Source organism: Zingiber officinale, chromosome 7A, assembly GCF_018446385.1.
Source record: "Zingiber officinale cultivar Zhangliang chromosome 7A, Zo_v1.1, whole genome shotgun sequence".
NCBI classification, from domain to species: domain Eukaryota; kingdom Viridiplantae; phylum Streptophyta; class Magnoliopsida; order Zingiberales; family Zingiberaceae; genus Zingiber; species Zingiber officinale.
In genome coordinates this window covers 10,034,346-10,058,225 of record NC_055998.1, presented here as the reverse complement: position 1 = coordinate 10,058,225, position 23,880 = coordinate 10,034,346, and the positions used below count along the sequence as shown (strand labels likewise).

Here is a 23,880-nt window from a genome sequence, read left to right as displayed (position 1 = left end):
TTAAGGCCCAAGACTTAAAATATACAAATTAGGAAACTGAAGAATGCAAAATGCATATTAACCAACTCTTAACTTTATGAGCCATTCAAAGGTCTACATCTAGGCACCGAAGTCCAGCTTTTAAAGTTAATAAAGGATCAGAACAAAAACGTGGTCAATCTAGAATGGTATTTAATTACAAGAGACTAAATGATAATTGTCAAGAAGACGGTTATAAAATCCCAGACAAAGATCAACTCCTAAATAAAATCCAAAACTCAAAATGGTACTCAAAATTTGACATGAAATCAGGATTTTGGCAAGTTAAAATGCATCCTGAGTCCATTGAATGGATAGCCTTTTCCTGTCCCGAAGGACATTTTGAGTGGCTTGTTATGCCTTTTGGCCTCAAAGTCGCTCCTCAAATATTCCAAAGGAAAATGGATGACATTTTTCGAGATTTTTCTCTCTTCACTTGTGTGTATATAGATGATATTTTAGTTTTCTCTAAGACTAAACAAGAACATTATGCTCATCTTCATATTATATTTAACTTATTTGAAAAACATGGTCTGATTATTTCTCGAAAGAAAATGACAATAGCTACTACTCATATTGATTTCTTAGGAGCAGAAATAGGACAAAGACAAATAGCCCTTCAACCTCATATCTCTGCTAAAATCCTTGCTTTTCCAGATAAGATGGAAGATACTAAAACTCTAAGAGCCTTTTTAGGACTCCTAAATTATGCTAGACCTTATTTAAAAAATATAGGAAAAATCAACGGCCCCTTATACAACAAAACCTCCTTAACATGACAAAAACACTTTAATCAACAAGATATGGCACTTGTAAAACAGATTAAAGAATTAGTAAAAACAATTCCCATGTTAACACTCCCACTTGATGCTGACTACTTAGTCATCGAAACAGATGGATGTGAAACAGGATGGGGAGGAATTTTATTTAGAAAAACATCCAAGTATGACCCTAAAACTACAGAAACCTTATGCAGATATGCCTCTGGAAAATTTCAAGAAAAAGGACATCTTACCTCGTTAGATTTTGAAATATTAGTAGTTATTTATTGTCTAGAAGCCTTCCGATTATTCATTTGTAATAAGCAAGAAATCACCATCCGAACCGACTGCGAAGCTATAGTCAAGTATAGTCAACAAACTAAAGGATTAAGAAAAGGATTAAGTACTAAGAGATGGCTAAAATTCACAGATACTATTATTAATAAAGGTTTACGTATTCACTGGGAACATATAAAAGGAATTAACAATTCTTTAGCTGATACTTTATCTCGTTTACTCCACTAACACTTTTTGTTTAGGTAATGGATCGGCCAAGGAAAGTACGCACCTCTTTTGCTACTAAAACATTAAGATTTGGAACACAAGAACTACAACAGTTTACACAGCAAGAAGATCAGTTTCGCTCTTTATTCAGAGATAAACTAGATCACATTCAACACTGTTTGATAGATAACATTTGGCACATTCCTACCATCCCTGGTAGCTCAGGACACAAGATAGCAGTCATAAATGCTTTGACAAACTACTTTCTAACAACCATACAAAAGCCAGCAGGCAAGAAATTCTCTTGTTATGTAGTCTTTTCTGGGCCACAAGCTGGGGTATATGCTACTTGGGAGGAAACAAATATGGCCATACAAGGCTTAGAACATCCTTTCTTCAAAGGGTATTATTCACTTGAAGAAGCTTTTACTGCTGCCAGAACTCAACTTGGTGCTAATTTCTTTATTAGCACTCTATTAAAAACAACAACTATGGTGTCAACTAGCTCACAATTAGAAGAACCTCCTACATATGCACAAATTACTGAAGGAACTCATGGGTCTCCTTCCTCTTCCACAACATTAGAAGAAAAGAAATCACAACGGGCCAACTATCTAACACTGGCCCAGTTAAAAGAGCAAGCTGCTACAACTTTTGCTCAAAGAACATCTGCAGCCTATATATTGGGCTTGCCCAACACCATACCCGAGGATATCAACTCCTACGTTCGGAACCTAGCAGAACAATCTACACTACAGACATTTTTTGAATTATGTGAAGCACTAAAGGCCTTCCACAAAAATCCCCCTCCTGGGATAACTATTACCTATGAAGCAAAATTTGACCCAAAACTTAAATGTCAGCAAATTGGGCCAACCTGTGAAGACTCTGCTAAATACGGATGTCCATGCCAGCTGCTATATTCCTTCCAAAAAGCCAACTTAGACTATGAAAGGTATAAAGCAATTTCATACAAAGGAAGGCTTATCACTCCTTTTCTTCTGATGGACTACGGACTGCTATACAAAGTTTGGGTACATGATCCAGATTCTGTTAAAGACTTTCCTAAAAAGCTTGGTACTATTATTTCTCTGGCTCTCGAAGAAGAGGAAACGTTTGCTGTATGTACTTTTGACAGCTCTCCACCGGAATGGCTTAACCTTAATATTGAACAGCCAAACATCTGGTTAAGCTGGATATCAATGAAGTCGGGGGTATCCAAACAAAACTTGAAGATTACCCATCTGACCCCGATCTACATTGGGAAGCTCTCCCTACTATTGAAGATCAATTAAAGCATTGGAGAGCATCAGTACAAGGAACTAATTGGGCTTGGGATCGCTTGACAGATCCAGACAATTACTTCCTAATAGGAGAAACTTACACTGAGAAGATCTATTGGCCAAAAGATATGGGAACTAGATTCCTCCCTTTCTCCTTCAAAACACAGCATACGACATTGCTTCAACATTATAAAAGAAAAACTGAAAGATACTGTCAGAAGAGACTAGCCAGCTCTGTCCTCTCTGCTAGAGCATATAGAGCCGCACTCCACAGAAGTATGCAGCCAGACTTAGCCGGAAGTTCACAAACTCCCTCTCTGGATCTTACCAGTGACAATAACCTCGACAACTTAATGGAGACTTAATAACGTCATCCATGACGTCCTCTCCCATAAACACGACACTACAGTAACATCTACCAAAAACGTCATTCATGACGTTTTTTCTGCCACCTAGCCACTATGTCCACTCACCTAAAATGAAGCCATCTGTCCCCCCAACTAAACCCTTCTTTTGCCAGGTCCCCTTTCCATTTCTTAGAGTTTTCCACTTGTCCTTCACCAAGCCTTCTCTTTCCAGGCCCCTCTCTTTCTCTGCTTTCCTTCTCCTCCAAGAAAAGCTCTCTCCTCCTCCTATAAAAGGACCCCAAAACTCTCTTACTGAAGCATCCACTTCCCCCACTGCACTCACTACTGTCCATACTCTTCCGCTGTTCTTCAAGTTTGCGCAAGTGTGTTTGTAAGTTCTCTCTGTCAAGTTATGTAAAAATTCGGTACCTTTATGTAATATATGTTGTTTTCTATGTAAGCTATCTTTATATAAAAATATTATGTAACTCTCTGTAAAAATTCTCTACTAAATAAGATCTATGCTTGTTGCTTGTTTTATAATGACAATCTAAGTTTAGACTCAAAAACATTCTGTCTCTCTCATCTTGGTTCTTTTCCTCAGTCCTTGTCTTAGTAACCGACAGGTGAACAGGTGAACAGTAACTGTATCAGGAATAACCAAAATCATATAAGACCTGTGCGGGATAAGTAAGAAGGGTAGCAACCCAAAATCTTACGCATAAGCCGGGGCACTGATTGAAAGGTGAGGTCCTGAACAGGTGAGGCTCCCTGGAAAACAAACAAGAAAAGAAAGCAGTTTAGTAAAAAAAAAAAAAAGAAAAAAAAAAGAGTAAAAATTTAAAAAGTCAATATATTTAACCATACCATCACGGTATTGTGACTATCTACTTTATTTCTGCACTTCACTATTACTGTATTTTTCTTTTACTATTTACTGTTTACTATTTATTGTTAACTATTACTATTTTACTATTACTGTTTACTGTCAAGTTATCTTTGTTTGTTGTTAATCTATTTCTATTATTATTTACTGTAAATCTATTTCTGTTTACTATTAAAAAAAAATAAAAAAGAAAAAAAATTGATATCCTCCACTTCTGTTTACTATTAAAAAAAAAAAAAGAGGTCCCACTCATTGGAGAAGGACTTCCACCTCCTGAGCCAGAGTCTTTATCAAGTTTGGGATTTCTATCAATTTTGAGCATAACAAAGCTAAGAAATTTTAGCACATTCCAATTGAGATCATTATTAGTGACATCTAATAGCTAGAGAGTGCAATCTGGGTAAAGTTGTTAGGGATTGTTCCGGTGAGGTTATTATTGCCTAATAATAGTTGACACAGAGGTGAAGTTGCCAAAGACCGAGGAGATGTACTTGCCAAAATGTTGGCTCCCAAAGTTGAGCACTCTAATGGTTTTCTGTAGGTCGCAGGTGACCCCAACCAATTGCTTTTCTTTCAAAACCGGGTGTTGTGAGAGATTTCAATAACTTTATAATGCGGGCCAGTTTAGTAGATGCTTGATTTGTTGGGGATTCTTTCACATGGATGAATAATAAGGTATGGAAGAGGTTGGATAGGGTTCTTTTATCCCCTTCTTGAAGTGCCAAAGATTTTAATGTTCGGGTTGAGCATTTGAGCAGGGCAACTTCTGATCATTGCACGCTTTTGATTTCTTTTACTAGCTTTTCTCTTCCGGTGGCATCTTTTAGATTCCAAAATCCTTGCTTTGGATTTGGCTTGCAGAAATTGCAATTCAAACTTAAGCGCCTGAAAGGACACTTGAAGTGGTGGAATTCCGACATTTTGGGGAATATTCATGATAGGGTTAACGAGGCTGAAGAACAATTTGCTAAAGCTAAAAAGATTTTTAATTCAGCCCCTACAATGGAAAACAAAATTCAGAGGGACAAGGATCATGCACATTTACTCAAAATTTTAAAAATAGAAGAGATTTTCGGGAAACAAAAAGCGGTTGTTAGGTGGATAGGTGAGGCAGATAGAAACACTAAGTTCTTTCATAACTAAGTGTAGAAAAGGAGGTTGGCTGCCCAGATTTTTAGAATAAGGGATAAAGATATGGGATAATGAAGTTTGTTTAGAGAAAGCAGATTTAATCCCAGCTTCGGATGCTGAATTTTTTGAAAGGTTGTTGTTAGGGGAACGGGAAAATCTAATTTCTACAGATCTAAAACATATTTCAAGTTTAATCAACCCTGAAGAGAATTTCGTTTTGTTAGCTCCACCTATTATGGAAGAAGTGAAACAGGTTGTTTGGGAGATGCGTGAAGATAGTGTTGTAGGAATGGATGGTTTTTCTGTAGCTTTTGATGTGGCTTGTTGGGAGATTATTAAATTGGATGTTCATAATGTCGTATTGGATTTATTTCAAGGATGATCCTTTCCAAAAGGTATGGCCGCTACCACTATAGTTCGTATTCCTAAAAAAGATAATGTGCAACAGTGGTAGGGCTTCAGACCTATAAGTTTGTGCAATGTATCAAACAAGATTATATCGAAATTACTGGTTAATAGGTTGAGTTTACTTTCAGATAACATTATATCTCCTATGCAAAGTGGATTTGTAGTAGGGAGGTTGATTTCATATAACATCCTTTTGGCTCAAGAACTTTATCATAAGTTAAATTACCATGTTAAAAAGTTCAATATGTGACCAGATGCAATGGGATTTCCTCTTCAAAATAATGGGTGTTTTTGGATTCTCTGATTCAGTGATTGATATTATGAGGAGGTATATTGCTGATTGTTGGTTTTCCTTAAGGATAAATGGTCATTTATTGGGCTTCTTTTATTCTAAAAGAGGTCTTAGGCAAGGGACCCTATTTCTCCATTATTATTTATTATTGTTGCTGAATTTTTGGCTAGAGGATTGGATAAATTGTTTAGCAAGTTTCCTCAAATGTTTTTTAATTCTGGCTGTGATTATAAGGTGTCCCACTTAGCATGTAGATGATGTGATGATCCTTATGAATGGGTCAATGAATTGTGTTAAAAGAGTTAAGGTTTTTCTAGATTCGTATATGTCATGCTCAGGGCAATTGATTAATGTTTCAAAAAGCTCTTTCTTTTGTTGGGGTTGCAAGATTATAAATATTGTCCCACATTGAAAATACATGGGAAAGATCATGAGTTTATAAGAGAAAAAGATATCTCCATTGACATGAGCCCTTTTGGGTAGAGCCCAAGAGCAAAACCATGAGGGCTTAGGCTCAAAGTGGACAATATCATACTATTGTGAAGATATCTAAATTCTTTTCGATCCAACAACTGGTATCAGAGCCCGGACTACCAGAAGGTTTAACCACCGACTGTGCACAATAGCTATGGTCTGATTGAGCCATGTGGGTACAATATTGACCTGGTGGATCGAGAATCGGACGTGGGAAGTCTGTGGTCCTTTGTTTGAGGGGGGATTGTTATAGTCTCACATTGAAAACACATAGGAAAGATCATGGATTTATAAGAGAAAAAGATATCTCCATTGGCAATAGGCCTTTTGGGTAGAGCCCAAGAGCAAAACCATGAGAGTTTAGGTCCAAAGTGGACAATATCATACCATTGTGAAGATATCTAAATTCTTTTCAATCTAAGATCTTTTTCTTTTGGCGATTAGATCAATTGATAGTTTGATAAAATTGATACCTTTATTGTCCACTGTGGCTTTCGGAGGGAAATGGAGGAGCATTTTCTTTGGTGGAACTTTTGTTTTAAGGAGCATCCTTTTTTTTTTATTGTCTCTTGTACTATATGGGGAGCTATCTTCAAGGGAATGAAGTTGGTATTGTGTAAGCTGTGGATGAAGGAAATTTGTTAGAGCTTGGTTGCACATTCTATGGGGCTGTGATACTGATGTGTTTTTAAGTTATATATTGGATACGAAGAGATTGGAAAGCTTTTCTTTTCAAGAGGATGCTGTTTTTTTTTTTGTGTTTGCGCTCTGGTTTTTGAGCATTCTCAGAAATGTTTTTGGTTTGGGAGATTCTTGTATATATTGGTTTTTGGATGGAATATGGTGGAGTATCTTCCCTTGTGGTTTTCAATTTGCAAGGAGTATACTTTGTATTGTGGTGTTCTTTGCAGGAGATTATTTGGTAAAGCTGAGGAAATTCTTTGTGGTGAAGATTATTTGTAATATAATGTGGAGGAGATTGGGAGTGTCAAATTCTCATTTTTGGAAATGTTTAAGCCTCAAAGAATCTGTTGGATATCTTTTGGTTAGATGTGTATGTACTGCTATTTGGTTTTGGCAAATTTGTGGAGTGTTATTTTGTTCAAAGTGGAAGGATATCTGGGGCTGTGGTTAAAGTCATGTTTGCTGTTGGTTTTCTTATGGAGCTTCTTTTTCTGCTTGTGATATTCATGTGGTTTTCTTATGGAGGTTCTTTTTCTGCTTGTGATATTCATGAGGTTTTGTTTGTAAAGGCTCTATTGGGGCTATTATTATGAATGCTGGTGATATTTGATGGGCTGGTTTGGTGCTTGGATGATGTCTTTTGAGGCTGGTGAAATACCTGTGCTTTTGGTTTGGTAATGCAAGTGCTGGTTTGTGTATGGAAGTCAGGCTTGGGTGTGGGTGAATTTATTTTGGTGGTTCCGAGATGCTGGAGAGGAGCACATCTGTTTTCATTTGGTGTTTTTTTGGTGGTATATTTCTTGAACGTGCCTTTTGATATTGGTTGTGAATATGCAGAATTTTCTTTGGGGGTTATGTCCTATTCTCTTTTGTTGATAAGTGATTGTTTAAGTTTGGTTTGGAGGCTGGTGTTTCTTTAAATTTTGTTAAGGGTTATTCTTGTGTTGGGATTTCAACTTCTGTGCCTGATTTACAAGTTCATGAGGATGTTTCCTGATGATGTGATGCTTCATGTGGCTGATGGATTTTCTTGTGGCTGGGTTTGGCAGTGCAGGAAGTGGCGTATATGAAAACAACTTGTGACTATGGTTAGGGTATTATGTTTGATCTTGTGTTGAGAGTTCATTGTTTATTTGGAGATACAAGTCTTCAAGGATGTGGCTGAATTCTCTTTGGTGTGCTGGATTTAGTTTGTTAAAGAGTTTGTAAGTATTTTTGTTTTGTGATCTTGGTACGTAAGTACGGAGAAGAGTTGTCTTGGTTTGAATATTCATGTGGTATGTAAGTACGGAGAAGAGTTGTCTTGGTTTGAATATTCATGTAAAGCTTTAGAGTCCTCGTAAAATTATAATATGTAATTAGGTTTGGCCCCGTTCCCTTTTAAATATATATGAAATTTTCTTTTAAATTAAAAAAAAAAATCAATTGCTACTGCAAGGATCATTCCCCTACCATGACTTGCAAGTACAACCGAGTACCCAAACTCCTCAACCATGGCTAATAATGTCGTAACCTGGGGATCACATGGGCTACTATCCGAGCTAAAAAAGTATTTTAAAAAAAACTTTAATACCGATAATTTTGATATAATATTATACTCTATCGAAATTTTAAATATATCAAAATTTTTAATATACTCAAATTTTTCGTATGAACAATACAATATGGTAGGTACCGTATATTAAAAATTTTAACATTTTCTCTACCAAAAATTTTGATATAAAAAAATTTTATACCATATCAAAAAATTGATATATTTAAATTTTGATATATCATATTTTCAATATCATATAAATTCATATTGTTTATATTAAAAAAATTTGATATACCAAAAATACTTTTAAAAAATAAGAGGATGTTTGGCTAAACTGATTAAAAACAACTTATAAGCTCGTACAATTTATAAGTTGTTTTAGGAGTTTATAAGTTGTTATGTCTTATTTTAAAAATAAGTTGTTAAAGTATTTGGGTGAACTTATTAAAATCAACTTAAAGATATTGATGTGTTTGTTATTATAAGATCTTTTTATTAATAAAATTATCAAAAAGGGTATAATATTATTAATAGAGGGTTTTGAGATTTTTATTAATAGAGGGTTTTGAACGAATTTATGCACCGGGGAAGAGAAAATTAGAAAGAGGTGTTGACGGAGAAGATGACACAACGTTGGAAGAAAAGTCGGCGGAGATAAAAAGATATTAGGCTTATAAAAATTTATGGAGGATAAGATGGGGATTTATGAAATTATATAAGGATATTTTAGAAAAATAAATTATTAAAATAAGATCTTTTTTTAAAAAAGTAAGGTCTTCCATACTTTTTTAAAAACAGCTTATAAGCTCCAAAACAACTTATTTTGACAACTCATAAGTTGTTTGAAAAAATATTTATCAAATAAATTTGAAGAGCTTATAAGCTCCAAAATAACTTATAAGTTATTTTAGACAGCTTATAAACTCAGCCAAACACCCTCTAAATTTTATACGGATAACCGATTGGGCGAACATGTGTTTTTCAATCAGCTATTTTTTATTTTTTATTTATTTTTCGGTAACCAAAATATCAGTGGAATGGGAGTACAATGTGACTTATGCTGTTCCCAAACGCGGCAACAACATGGTCCAAGTTGTTTGCAATGAAATCCGATCAAGTATGGGAAGTCGGTTCCCAGTTTGCTTTAGTGCTGGCACAGCAAATGGCACAACAAGCATGTCAGTGCCCCCCAATATGGTCAATCAGTCGCTGCCCAACGGGCCAAATTATGCTAGGTCGGTGTCTGGAGCATTCCCAGGGCTGCTAGGCATGACAGCTGGTGTTTAATTAGGGTCCTCTGCAGGAGTGATCTTGCAGGGCATTGGCTTCTCGCTGAGGGAGAATTTCCGTGAATACTTGAATGGACAGTGTTCTGAAACAGAATGCAAGCTCAAGCACCCACCACATAACCTATTGATGACTGCATTGTCAGCCGCTTCTACAATGGGACCATTGAGTCAGGCATCTATGGCTGCTGCTCAACAATTGTTGCTGCTCGTTTTCTTGGAGCTCATGCTGCCCAGATGCAGACCCAATCTTCTAGCCTTACTCCAGGTTTGCTTTTCAAAGTATTCTATCATGATTGATGTTTTAAATTCAGTTTGTTGTTTTTGTTAGCCGCTCAACTAGAACTCAAGGGATAACTTGAGAGATAAATTTTCACTTGTGCATATTAGAATTTAGATGGTCTAACTTCTTTACCTGTGTTCATTTGATTACAAATCTCCAAGAGAGTCTCTGACGCTGACATGTTAGAATTATAGTGTCATAGAAGTGGAAAGTTGGCTCTCAGTAAATAATGCATGTTATGTTAGATATAAGTTACTTGCTTTGGCTGTTGTTTTTTTTTTAACAATATGGACTCGCAAAGTACAAACAATCCCAAGTTAAACTATCAAACAAGTTGCAACATGGTGCTTGCGAGTAAAAAACTATAGTCTACTGCAATTCAATTGCTTCAAATATTCCATTTAATTATGTTACTTGATTGCTCGTGATCTGTCAATGCAATTATAGTTAGTGTAATGATTGATACTGAGATTTCTTCATATTGATCTATGGAACTGCCCAGATTCTCTTGAAATTAGAAATTACAAATGAATCATCTGATGGTTCATGTCCATTAAAAAATACAGACCTTTGACTCTCTTTGGAAAAATGTGTTCGCTTATCTCCTGTTATGATCATTATGCAGGTTCAATACAAATCAGTAACCTTAGTCCGCTTCTTACACCTGACCTCCTTAAACATTCTTATTCCTAGGTTTTATATTGTTCAGTGTAGCTAAGTGTGCTAATTGTATGACTATATTTCTTACTCCCAGATGGTAAATGATATTATTTAATGTCTTGATTATCTAAGTAGTGATTGACTTGTTGTATAACTACAACTTGTTTTGTTCTTTTACCATCAGCTGCAAGAGTCATGTGATTCAACTACATGCTGTCTGAATTTCTTAGAATTCTTAATATGTTTAGTCCTAGGACTCTGCTCTCTGAAAAAACAAATAAAGAAAGAAATACAAGAATTTTTATACTGGAGATTACAACAAATAAATTGCATGTCCTTACTATTTGAGGTTGACACATGGATGTTATCCCATCTGAAATCAATGTAAAACTCTACCATTACTTATATCTAAATTTTTATGATAATTTTTAATTGGATATGCCATTTTAAAGCATGTAGATTACTGGGGTGTTTTTTTTTTGTGCGTAAGCCTTCCCCTATCTCTCTTACTTGCGATTCTATTTTAGTTCAGTTATAGGATTTATGAATCTTCTTTGTGCACGTTCATGACTTCTTTAGTTTCTATTATTTTTTATCTAGTAAAATAATATCTAAGATTTATTTTTTATGTCATTTTTCATGATGATACACATCCATGTTAGTATTTTTTTTTCTTTGTGAAATGTGTTAATTTCCAACTGTTCAACACTTTTGCTTGAAGTATATTTAGTCTCGGCTCTGATGTGTTTCATTCTGCACAACTTTATTTTGCTTTTTGTTGTTGTTGTTTTATTTATTTTCATTTTGATCTCTTGCTCTTTTCCCCACATAAATGATCTGGAGAACATAAATTAGCCTGTTCAATTGTCAATGTAGATCGTCATGGTTGTGTGCACAGCTTTCAGAAACTAAACGTATTTGTTGGATGCATACAGAAGTTAAACACACGCGAGGTCTGTATTAATTAATAATCGGATCTCTCTTTCTTTTCTTTCATTTCCCCAATTCCCCCCGTTTCCCCCCTTTTTCGTTAATTACGACCTCCCACGGATGATTTTAGTCCTGTTAGAGTAGAAAGACGCTAATGCTTAACCAATTCTTTTCTTAAATGTTGTATGTAAGCTGCTCGACATCCTCAGAATCTCTTAATGTTCTAGTTTGATTGAGCTATGGTATCAGTAGAGTGCGAGTGTAATGTTTGTTCCATTTGAGATTTTCAGTAAAATGAATAAATTAGTTTGTAGGGAAAATGATTTAACGAAGCCTGACTCTGTAGTCGATGTTGTTATTACGAATGACAAATTGACATGTTTTTTAGCACAAGGAATTGAGTTTTATTTGATACGTGAAACTTATAATCTTGTCGAATGGAACCTTTAGCTCATCCGTAGTCTTCTCTTCAACGAGTACATATGATTTGAAAATGTTTTCTAAGAAGGGATAATCTAGAAATGAGTACCAGAGTATTTGACTATATATGAAACTTAGATAATTTCTCATATACATTTCATTTGTTGACGCGGCCGGAGCAAATAACGTCGTCCCAGGTGGAAGGAACCTCGAAGAGTGACCGTGCCAGTTCGAACATGGCTGTGCCATTGAGATTTTGACAGGGCAGATCCAATGCAAGTAGACAAAAGAGGAAGAAGGTGACCGACAGCAGCATAAGGAGTGCAATTCCTCGTCTTGACCATCATTCTCCTTGTACAAAGGGTTTCGCTTCCGCTATGTTTTTTTGTCAAAAACAGGTGCATTTTATCCCAAAACTTCTTTCAACATCAATAACAACCAAATCACCCAGTCATAGTGGTATCATATTGCCATCTCTCGAGTATTTTAGTTAGACTATAAATTGAGCCATCGTCATTGTCCACATCACAGGTTGTATTAGATTGGCATACCTCTACTAAAGGAGCAAGTTTATTGACTATGTGGCTCATATAAGACCTTTGATAGCGTTCGCTGCATGTGCAGTGTCAAGCCAAGTCTGCAACTTCCATTAGACTCTTCTGAGTCTCATCGTCAAGTTCAAGGACTCGGTCCAACATGGAATTTAAAATTTTATTTTTCTCTTGAGTAAACTCTTAGGAAGGAATGACTCATCCAGTACTTTTTTTCCGATAATTATCTCCATTAATATAACACCGAATGCGTAGACATCAACCTTCGTGGATACTTTTCCAGTGGCTGTTAAAATGTAGAAGCTCATGTTAGTAAATATTTCTATCAAAATTTTTGAGTTATATTTATAATTTAAAAATGAAATATCTTCTAAAAAAAAGTAAAACAATCCACTTACTTGCGAGCAAGATATCCAAAAGTCCCTACTACTCGTGTCGGCATGGACATTTTGTTATCTGTAACAAGCTTTTCCAACCTAAAATCATGAACATGGCCACGCCGTCGAGATTTTGATTGTGATATTGACAGGGCAGATCCAGCGCGAGTAGATAGAAGAGGAAGAAGGCAGCCAACGACGGCATAGGGAGCACAATTCCTCATCTTGACTATCATTCTCCTCATATACAATCTAATAAGAGAGGTACAATTTAGTGTTTGAAATGCTCCCATTATATACACCTTGTGCAATTGTATGTCTGAATATAAGGGATAAATAAGGACAGAGTTAAGATTTTGATTCAGTACATGCAACAATATAATATAATTAATAAAATAAAATATATATATATATATATATAATCTTATAATCAAAATTTTCAACTCTAACATATTCAACGTTTTATTTTGTATTATGAATCTTTTCTTTTAAAATATCTATGCAATGTAGATATATAATGATTTACTAATAAAAAAAAATTAACCATCCAAATTTAAACACGGGAAATCCTAAAGCTATCTAATATCACAGATAAGAATTATTACTTTATTTTTTATTACTTAATTGTATAATAGCCTTCAAAAACAATTACTAACCCAGAATGATCAACAATATTGAATATCAAAATATTTGTAATTCAAATTACATATCTTCATATTCAAAATTTAATTTTGATTTAAATCTTTTTCCTAGAATTCCTATATATTTTTTTTTAAAAAACATAATAATGGTATTTATTTGGAACTGTCATAAAAGCCACACCATCTATGCAAGTTACTTGAGATTGATTATAATTTTTTTTTTTCAGGCATTTGAGGTCTATTTGGTAGGATAATTTTTATAAAATTAAAATATAAATTAAAAATTAAAAAAAAACTTGAAATATGAAAAATTCGTGAATGATTTTAATTTATTTCCTGACTATGAATTGTCTTATTGAGAGCAGTTATTTGCTATTTAATTGTATATTTGTTCTTAGATTGTTTGACTTACTAACTAAATAGATAAAATTTTCATCTTTGTAAATTGGTTTTTTTCTAGTGTAATAAATGTTTTTTTTTTTAAAAAAAGTGACAATGAAAAAGAAATTAATTTCTATCTTTTTAAAAGAAATTATGAATCGAAAATAAAATTTACTATGATCTACGTTTTCCTTAAACCATTTGCCGGAGCCATCTGCAAATAATTTGACTGTTGTTTTTATGACATTTTATTTTGTATATGAAAAAATGCACATAAAATCAGAAACAACAAAATACTATTTAAAAAAAAAAACTGCTCTTACAATTTTCTTCGAGAGAGGGAGAATAAGCTCTGGATTATTGGGGCCGTCTGTCGAACGGCGTCTCTCTGCGTCGTTGCTCTGTTTATTGAGATTTGAGCCCACAGCTGCGGGAGAGGAGTTGCATATTAAAAAACACACCAATAAATATACTACGCCTTCCAGAATCCTAGACCTTAGGATCCCACCCAAAGTCTTACTGTTGACTATACTGATGACCATACCTTGTTGGAATGGAGGATGAACTGAGATTTGGAGTTCCCTGCTTGAATAGAGGAAGGGAAGGTTTTTCGGCTAATATGAATTAGTCCGATCTTGATTACTGAACTCAAAGTTATCGGTAATTAAGAAGGCATTGGAATCCTGCAGGAGGACAATCCCTTGGGGTTTACCTCTAGCAGCAGCGAATCAGTAGTACTCCATGACTGCAGATTGCCTGTCTCTGATCTGGCTATTCTCGTCGGCTACGAAGGCCTGCTCCTGCGAACCCGACGAGAGTCGTCGCTTCGGAGGCTGAGACTTCGGGTGGATGTTGTCGCCTTCGTACACAATCTCAGCGATCTGCCCGTCAAACAATCTCTCGACGAACACTATTTGTGGCCAAAGCTTCACGGTAGCTGCGGAGTCGACAGGAGGAGTCGAGTTAAACTCTTGCAGCACCCTCAGTCCTCAGAGACTGAAATATATTCTGAAAAATTAAATTCGCGATCTCCGTTTTAAAAATTCAATTCGCGACGTGAGCGAGCCAGGTCTCAGGTCTGGTCGTCTATTTAAGAGCCTCAGCATCGAGATTCGTGCGCTCTGGTGCCAAAGGAAAACTCGGCACGTGTCGACTTCGACCATCCAATCGGGAATTATTTAATAACGTGAAAAATCCAATTTGAAAACCTCTAAATTTATTCATAAAACTCTTGTATTTAGAAAGACGATGAAATTTGAACGATTTATTGTTGGTCCGTTGGTCCACATCACCTAACAAAATGGATTTATTAATTAATCTGGAATTATCAAAGACGTGCACGTAAACATCTTTCATTAAATTCTCCAAACGTCACATGGCTAATAATTAACCTAAGAAATTTGACAAACTGGACGTGGTACCATATGCAGAATTGAATATCATAATGCAATTGATTATGTTTTAATGGCAAGGCATCAGATCCCTTGACTAACATAATCAATTGCATTAAATTTCAACCCCCTCATTTAAGTTATGGAAAGTAAATACTACAAGTATATCACTATTTTAGGCAGAATTTTGTTTAAATCAAATAAAATGAACAATACAAGTGAGAATTCTTACTACCATATTGAACTGAGTCGGTCTAAAAGTTATAGAAATGACATGTTGGATAGGTGGTTACGTTGTTATCCGGAAGAAGGCTTTGAACTGGATAAAAAATTGATGAGCTGGAGCAAAGAAGAGGTTCTGAGTACCTCTCTTCTTTCTACACATATAGAAAAATAAATTAACATAACGTTAGAGTGAGAATCAGGGAACAGGTCTGATTTCTAGCGCAGACATTCTGACACTTAAGTTAGTACGGTGACTGCCTAGAAAATAGAGCATAAGATGAACAGTAGTTTGAGAGCGTGTTCAAGCATAAGTTAGATTGCTATAAAAGCATATCTCGCCAACGAAAAGAACTCCTTTATATACCATCTCTCATAACATTCGTAATCATGAGATAGCAGAGAATGTCAGGTATCAGAAGTTGTCCAGTGAAGGAAGATGTAGAGCCTAGGAGATGTATAATTACCATCCAAGGAATCTTCCGTTACTCGTATGTGCACCGCTTTTATAACTTATATCATTAATAAAGTGATTAAGAGAATATGTTGTCAAAATGTGTTCCTTGATGGAAGGTGGATAGTTGTCTTAGAAGAAGGCTCTATTGAATGCATATGTTATAATAGAAGAAGTCTCCATTGAATGCATATGTTATAATAGAATAATATTCTCTGACGAATAGTTATTACTTTTTGACAGATTGTTGTAATTCTCTGACGATGTTGTCCCCTAGAGACATCTTAACCGGATTTTTAGCCGACCGACTATATATTATACTAACCAATCGATATAAAAGAAGTAAGGTACCGAGTCCTGTAAGGACGTTCGGCCTCTGGGCCACTCATCTATATATTATGAGATGCTGGGATATGATATTGAAGTAATAGGGAGTCATATTCCGTATGCCCGGTCGGTTCTATGACTGACCGGCCATATGTTGGGGTACTTATAGCAAAATGACTATCCCAGGGAGCAGTCTCCGCCACTAGTGCAGTATCAGTTGTAGCCCCATCCACTGGTCCAGTACCAATCGCAGCCTCCGCCACTAGTACAGTATCAGCTGCAACCTCAGTCACTGGTTCAGTATCAGTCGTAGCCCTCATATCCATCTCTAGCTCAGCATCCGACACCACCTCAGTGGCAGGCTCAAGCTCAGACGCAGTAGTCTCTGGCAGTGCTACCACCTCCACCTCCGCCAGAGACTAGATGAATTCATGCGGTTACTAGAGAGGATGCGCAGCAGGCCGACGGTTCCATCTTCGCGGTATGGTTTTACTTTATGCATGGTCAGCTGATATGCTAATTGATATTGGTAGTTCGTATTCCTTTATTTCTTGTGTATTTATAAGGGAGATTGGTAGACTATGTAGGATTGAAAAGAATTTAGATATCTCCACAATGGTATGATATTGTCCACTTTGGGTCTAAGCTCTCATAGTTTTGCTCTTGGGCTCTATCCAAAAGGCATCATATCAATAGAGATATCTCTCTTATAAACCCATGATCTTTCCCATGTATTTTCAATGTAATGCAACCTTGCAACCCCAACAATCTCCCCCTCAAACAAAGGATCACAGGCTTCCCACGTCCAATCCTCGACCCACCAGGTCTTCCTGCCCTCAACCTACTAGGACGTCCTTGCCTAGCCACAACTAGGACTTCCTGCCTGGTGTCTAGTCATCTTGATCCGAACATAGGAGCCCCCACTTTCTTTGTTCGAGGTCAATATTATACCCACATGACTCAATCAGACCATAGCTCTTGTGCACAGTCGGCGGTTAAACCTTCTGACAGCCCGAGCTCTGATACCAATTGTAGGATCGAAAAGAATTTAGATATCTCCACAATGGTATGATATTGTCCACTTTGGGTCTAAACCCTCATGGTTTTGCTTTTGGGCTCTACCTAAAATACCTCATACCAATGAAAATATCTTTCTCTTATAAACTCATGATCTTTCCCATATGTTTTCAATGTGGGACTATGTTTGCAACCTTGCAACCCCAACAGACTACCTACTCTTAGACCGCAGCAACTGATCGTCTCCCTACCATCCGGTGATACATTGGACGTTACTCAGGAGGTCAAAGGATGCCCATTAGACTTCGGTAACATTATACTCACTGTAGATTTATTGGTACTAGAAATGGTCGAGTTTGACATTATCCTTGACATGGATTGGCTGTCAGCATATTATGCCACGGTTGATTGTCAGACAGGGTGGTCACATTTCGACCTCCAAACCAACCCTCGTGGGATTTCACTGCATTAGGGACGACGGTATATCGACCATTTCTGCGATTTAGGCTTAGAAGCTACTGTCACATGACTGTCAGGGATTTATATTGTCGTTGATTAATGCTGACGACAGCAGTGGTTCTCAGCTCTCAGATGTTCCAGTGGTTCGAGAGTATCCGGATGTATTTCTAGATGAGCTACCAGGCTTGCCTCCTCGAAGGTAAGTGGAGTTTGCTATTGAGCTGATTCTGAGGACCGCGCCAGGATCGAAAGCTCCTTACCGTATGACACCGAAAGAGTTGGACAAGCTAAAGGTTCAACTCCAGGAGTTATTGGACAAGAGATTTATTTGCCCTAGTGTATCTTCGTGGGGGTTCTTCGGTATTATTCGTCAAGAAAAAAGACGGTACTCTGAGATTGTGCATCAATTACAAGCAGTTGAATGCAGTGACCGTCAAAAATAAGTACCCCTTATCACGGATCGAGGATTTGTTTGATCAGCTCAGAGGTACATCAGTATATTCCAAGATTAATCTGCGGTCCGGATATCATCAACTGAGGGTTAAAGATTTTGATGTTCAAAAGATAGTATCCCACACCAGATACAAACATTATGAGTTTTTGGTAATGTCATTTGGGCTTACCAATGCTCCAGCGGTATTTATGAATTTGATGAATCGCGCCTTCCTCGAGTATCTAGATCGGTTTGTTATCATCTTCATCGATGATATTTTAATCTACTCGCGTTCCGAGGAGGAACATGCACAGCATCTTCGCATGGTCTTAGAGACTCTTCAATAACATCATCTATATGCGAAGTTCAGTAAGTGTGCTTTTTGACTACCTTCAATCAATTTTCTGGGACACATGGTTTCTAGTCGAGGTATTTCGGTAGATCCTCAGAAGTTCGAGGTTGTCACCAGCTGGGAGCAGCCGAAATCAATTCAGGAGATCCACAGTTTCTTGGGATTGGCCAGATATTACGGATAGTTCGTTGAGGGTTTCTCCCGTATTGCTATGTCGCTAACATGCCTGACCAGGAAAGGCGTGAAGTTCATGTGGTTAGAAGCTTGTGAGAGCAGCTTCTAGGAGCTGAAGCGGAGATTAGTGTCGGCGCCAGTTCTAATTTTGCCCTCTGGAAAGGACGGAATCGTACTCTACACCGACGCTTCTCTATAGGGTTTGGGCACTGTTTTGATGCAGCACGGTAGGATAGTCTCCTATGCTTCTCGTCAGCTGAAGGAGCATGAGAAGAACTACCTAGTACATGATCTGGAGCTGGCCGCCATTATCTTTGCTTTGAAGATTTAGCGGCATCATCTGTATGGTATTACATTTGAGATTCTCACTAATCATAAGAGTCTCAAATATCTTTTCACCCAGAAGGAACTCAATCTCCGACAGAGGAGATGGATGGAGTTCCTGAAGGATTATGACTGTACCATTAGCTACCACCCAGGGAAAGCTAATGTGGTTGTCGATGCACTCAGCCGGAAGTCCAGAGGGACTTTAGCTTTCCACCAAGTTTTAGTCACAAACTTGATTTAAGGTTTCTCCTAGTTGGGCCTTGAGGAGCAGAGACAGACTTAGCAGGGTATCCTTGTTACCATGGTTGCTCATTCATTGATCGGGATGAGGATCCGAGAGGCCCAGGCTGGTGATCAGCGCTTACAGTCCATTGGCAACCAGATAGCTTTCGGGCAGCAGACGAAGTTCACCCGAGATGGCGAGGGTATTATTTATTTCCGAGACAGATTATGCGTACCTCAATCTCACTCGGTTATGGAGGAGTTACTTCAGGAGGCTCATCACTCCTGATTTGCTATCCACCCAGGCGGAACGCGCATGTATCGAGATTTGAGACGTTCCTATTGGTGGAATAACATAAAGAAAGACATCACGAAGTTTGTAGCTAGATGTATAGTCTGTCAGCAGGTGAAGGCTGAGCACCAGAGACCTGTCGGATTACTTCAGAGGATTCTTATTTCGGAGTGGAAATGGGAGCACAACACTATGGATTTTGTGGTGGGATTGCCTAGGACACGAAGAAGTCATGACGCGATTTGGGTAATCGTTGACCGATTAACCAAATCTGCACACTTCTTAGTGATTCAGAGATAGTTAATTTACCCATAGTTGGCTAGGTAACTGTGTGGGAGTAGCGGAAGCAGGGTGAGCTCATAACTCACAAAGTCATCTCTTACGGTTGAAGATTTGTTTATGATACTTGGATGGACTGATATATGAGTATGTTGCTTGGTGGTTACCTTTGAATGAGGATCCCTGAGTTGAGAAGTAAATTTTGGGACCAAATTTTAATTAGTGGGGGAGAATGTAAAATATGATAAATTAAATAATAAGTGTTATTGGAGAAATAACCTTATTGGATTTTTAAGAAATTTTCTGGAATTTAAACGGAGATCATATGACATATTTAAGGGGATGGATTTATAGGCTAAGAGAAAGTCTGTTTAGAATATCAAATAAGTTAGGAGTTGATTAATCTTATTAACCTAGGTTTATGAATAATTAACCTAAGTATAACTAGGAACCCCTAGTTTTACTTCTTATTTCTCTTCCGATCTCTCATCCTCTCCCTCTTTTCATCTACCGCCTCCTTCCTTTCCCCTCCGATCTCTGTCACTCGCGCGAAGCCGCTACCCTTCTCCTTCGATTTGTCGATCACTGACGACTTAATTCGTCGGTCATAGGCGTCCTGTTGCCGCGTCATCTTGTGTCTTGCCATCAAAGCTAGATCTGTGCCCTAGTTGCCATCGCCGCCTCCCTCCCTCGCGACTTTGTCATGCTGTCTCGCCAAACGTCGATGCACTGTCACCGACCATCTGTGCGAGACCCTCCAGCGACGCATTGACCAGTGCCATCGCAGGAGGTGACACTGTCAGTTTGATGATGCTGCCCATCTCCCAATCACTGCCCTTCATCATTGGTGACAATCCATTCTTCTGCTTCACGAATCATCGCCCTTTCCTTGACCTAGCTGCCAACCGTGTATCAGCCAGCTATCCAACAAACGTTGCACCGCCTGTGCCCTAATCCGATCAGTGCCTCTTTGATCCATCGGATGGTGTCGGATGTCGCTAATCCTCTTGATCCGACCATAGACTTACGGCCAGCCAGTATCCCCTGTCTTCTCTCACACTCACAGGAGATTCTTCCCTCCCCCTCCTTGAAGCCAAATTCGGGGTAATCACCAACCCTAACAATTGATTTAGGTGATTGAATGGGGGATTGTTGATTGGGGTACTTGGTTTGGATGACAACAACTTATCCTAACACTGACCACTATATTCCTAGCAGTCAACTCCTCCAGTAGTGAATCAACAAGGGAGCATCTGAAATTTGGGTGAGTTGTTGGACTTGGTTTATGTTTAGCATAACTAATATGAGTATAGGATGCTTAGGGTTTAATTGGTTTAATCTTATTGTGAATGCTTGGGGATATCAAATCCAATGTAGTGGTGATTGTTTATGGAAGAATTGATAAATGAGTATGATGGATCCAATTTGGGCTAACTAATTGGGTTGGATGGTTTAGGACAATCCAAATTGAGGTTCCTAATGAGATTAGGATTTAGTTTAGCTAGTTGCATTTGAAATTAACTAAAATTATACATGTTGTTATAGGACTCTGATTTACTACAAGTCGCTTGACGTAGGGATCACTTTTGACACGTGCTCTAATAAAGGCGGGTACCTTTGACTTATCTTCTTTTGATATGGTCATTACGATATGCATAGTATGTTATAACTAATAGTAATTGATATGTTTATATTTACCTTTGTATGTCACTATTTGATACTTGTGGTATGCCTTTATTTTATCTGATATGCATTTATGTCTGTATCATCTTGATTCTTGCCCTATGTATTTATGTTCATAGAAGTAGTGATATACCATGCATTATTGGGTTCAGGACTAGCTACTAGTTATACTTGGCATGTGTACTTAGACATTATGATAACTAGTTTATTATTATGGTTTTCATTGTTCTTTTTGGTACATATTAGATGGAGGCGCATATTGTCAGGTGTTACATGCTTTAGTGTCATGCACAATCTTGCATGATTGCATGCTGAGCGATTGTCAGATCCTTTGTAGTTGAGCACATCACCAGTTACATGATCTGCACACACAATCACTCATGGGTTAGTGGTACATCAAGAAAGGTGTGTGCAATTGATCTATCAAGGCTTCGCTCGGTCACTCATGGGTAGTGGTGATGTAGCGTGGTAGTGGGCAAGGATCCCTCCTCTTGACTATGATACAAGGAGATGAGAGCTTCGACTCCCCCATTTAGTTGGGGTAGGAGGATAGGTGTACTCCGACAGCATCCTGTCCACTCGGTCACTCAGGAGTAATGATGACAGAGTGCATAGTTATCATAGCCCTACCCATTCAAACTCATCATCGCGATGACGGTGGCTGACTGACGTCAGGGGTGACCATGTCATTTGCACCATATTCATGGATTGCATTTATTTGTGTGTGATTGTTGCATTTTGGATGCTTTTTTTTGGTGGCTGCATATGATTGACATGCATAGAGGAGACATTATGTATTTGGTCTGACGATCCTACATCGGTTTGTATGATTCTCACTCTTATGTCAGGATAGGAGGTCTTGGTGAGTACAGTTTCTTCCGTTGTTCAGTTTGCTTTACTTATTTTTGTTCAAGAGACTGTACTGCATGATTATTACTGATAGTTATATTACTATGCATGTCTGCTAGATATCCGCTGAGTTCATTGAACTCACTCCGTTGATTTATTCCTATTGCAAGTTGAAGCCGTCAGGAGGTTCCAGCTGCTAGCCCCCTCTCCATGTCGCGATGTTTCTATTTTTGGTCTTTTTTTCCTTGCTATGCGATCTACAGACCCGTGATATGTAGTCTTGTGTTTGTGGATTTTATATCGAGTTTTGGGGTATGCTACCCAAGTTTTCCGCTGCGAATGTTTTTCTTGGCGGGTTGTGTTTTCCCTCATTATAGTGGAGTAGGCTATATATATCTGTGATGTTTTAATACCGTTTCACTTCTTTTTGTATTATGTTGTCAATCGGAGACTGTCTTTATTAAACTGCGTGGAATGTTTTATTTACTTTATGGTATATGTTCCGACCATGTTGGCTGAGGATTATGAGGCCCTGAGAGCTATGTATTTTAGGATTCATATTGTCACCGGTACAGGGGAGATGCTGCCAGATTTTCGCCGGCTAGGACCTCCTGGGGGCGTGACAACTTACCTCTAAAGAATGGGGAACTAAGTCCCGAGAGATCTTATCGATATTTTTAGCCAATCGTCCTTATGTTAGGAGGCTTGCCCCTGAGATCTGGAAGTCCAGCTAAGATTATACTAAGAATTGTCTCATACATTTATCTTGTACACGTATAGGAGACAAGAATGCTGAGCTATGTAAACTTGATTGGCATTAGGCATGAGCGGCTATATGAAGAAGGAATGACATATGATAGGTAAGACTCATATGTTCAACCAGCTATATATTGAGAAAATATGTTGTAGGCGGAGGGAGTTGTATCTCATATGCTCGAGTGACGCAAGAGTCGTTCAGGTTTAATTTGTATATCGTGGCACTGATCAGAATGATAAGTTTCTTAAGTCCAACCGGCTAGTGGGTCGTCTGGCCATATACTGAGAGACTTAATGAATACTAAGCTTAGATAAACTCGGTCGGTATTTAAGCTGACCTACTATATAACAGAGTTATGTAGTGTGGGTCATGACTTTCGACCGGGCTTTGTGTTGAGACCGAAAAGTAGCTAGAGGGGGGGGGGGGGGGTAAATAACTCTTCGCGTGCTCGTCGTCGGCGTTGCTCGTTTCTTCAGAGATATACAGCGGAAATACAAGAAACAAAAGCAAACAACGCTAACAAATGAATTTTACTTGGTATCCACCTCACAAGAGGTGACTAGTCCAAGGATCCAAACATGCACGCACCCTCCACTATGAGTAACCCTCCTTTATGGTAACTACCAAAGGCGGAGAAACCCTACAATCTCTCTATACAAGAAGAAAGCAAAGGGAAAACAGATACAAGAAATATCTTACAAGATAAGCAATGAAAACCCTAACCCTAGCTTTTTTTCTTGTTTTGTTCTCGCCTCTTGACTTGGATGTCTCTCCAAGATCCTTCAAGAACT

At 37.8% G+C, this 23,880-nt stretch overlaps 1 long non-coding RNA gene across 1 annotated transcript; it reads right to left on the bottom strand.

The window, feature by feature from the left end:
- Positions 1 to 11,893: 11,893 nt before the first annotated feature.
- Positions 11,894 to 14,901, bottom strand: LOC121999916. The gene is made up of 4 exons (XR_006116826.1): positions 14,396 to 14,901; positions 14,175 to 14,278; positions 12,851 to 13,081; positions 11,894 to 12,738 (listed from the first exon to the last, which is right to left on the bottom strand). It is a non-coding gene; the product is annotated as an uncharacterized LOC121999916 (long non-coding RNA).
- Positions 14,902 to 23,880: the final 8,979 nt, after the last annotated feature.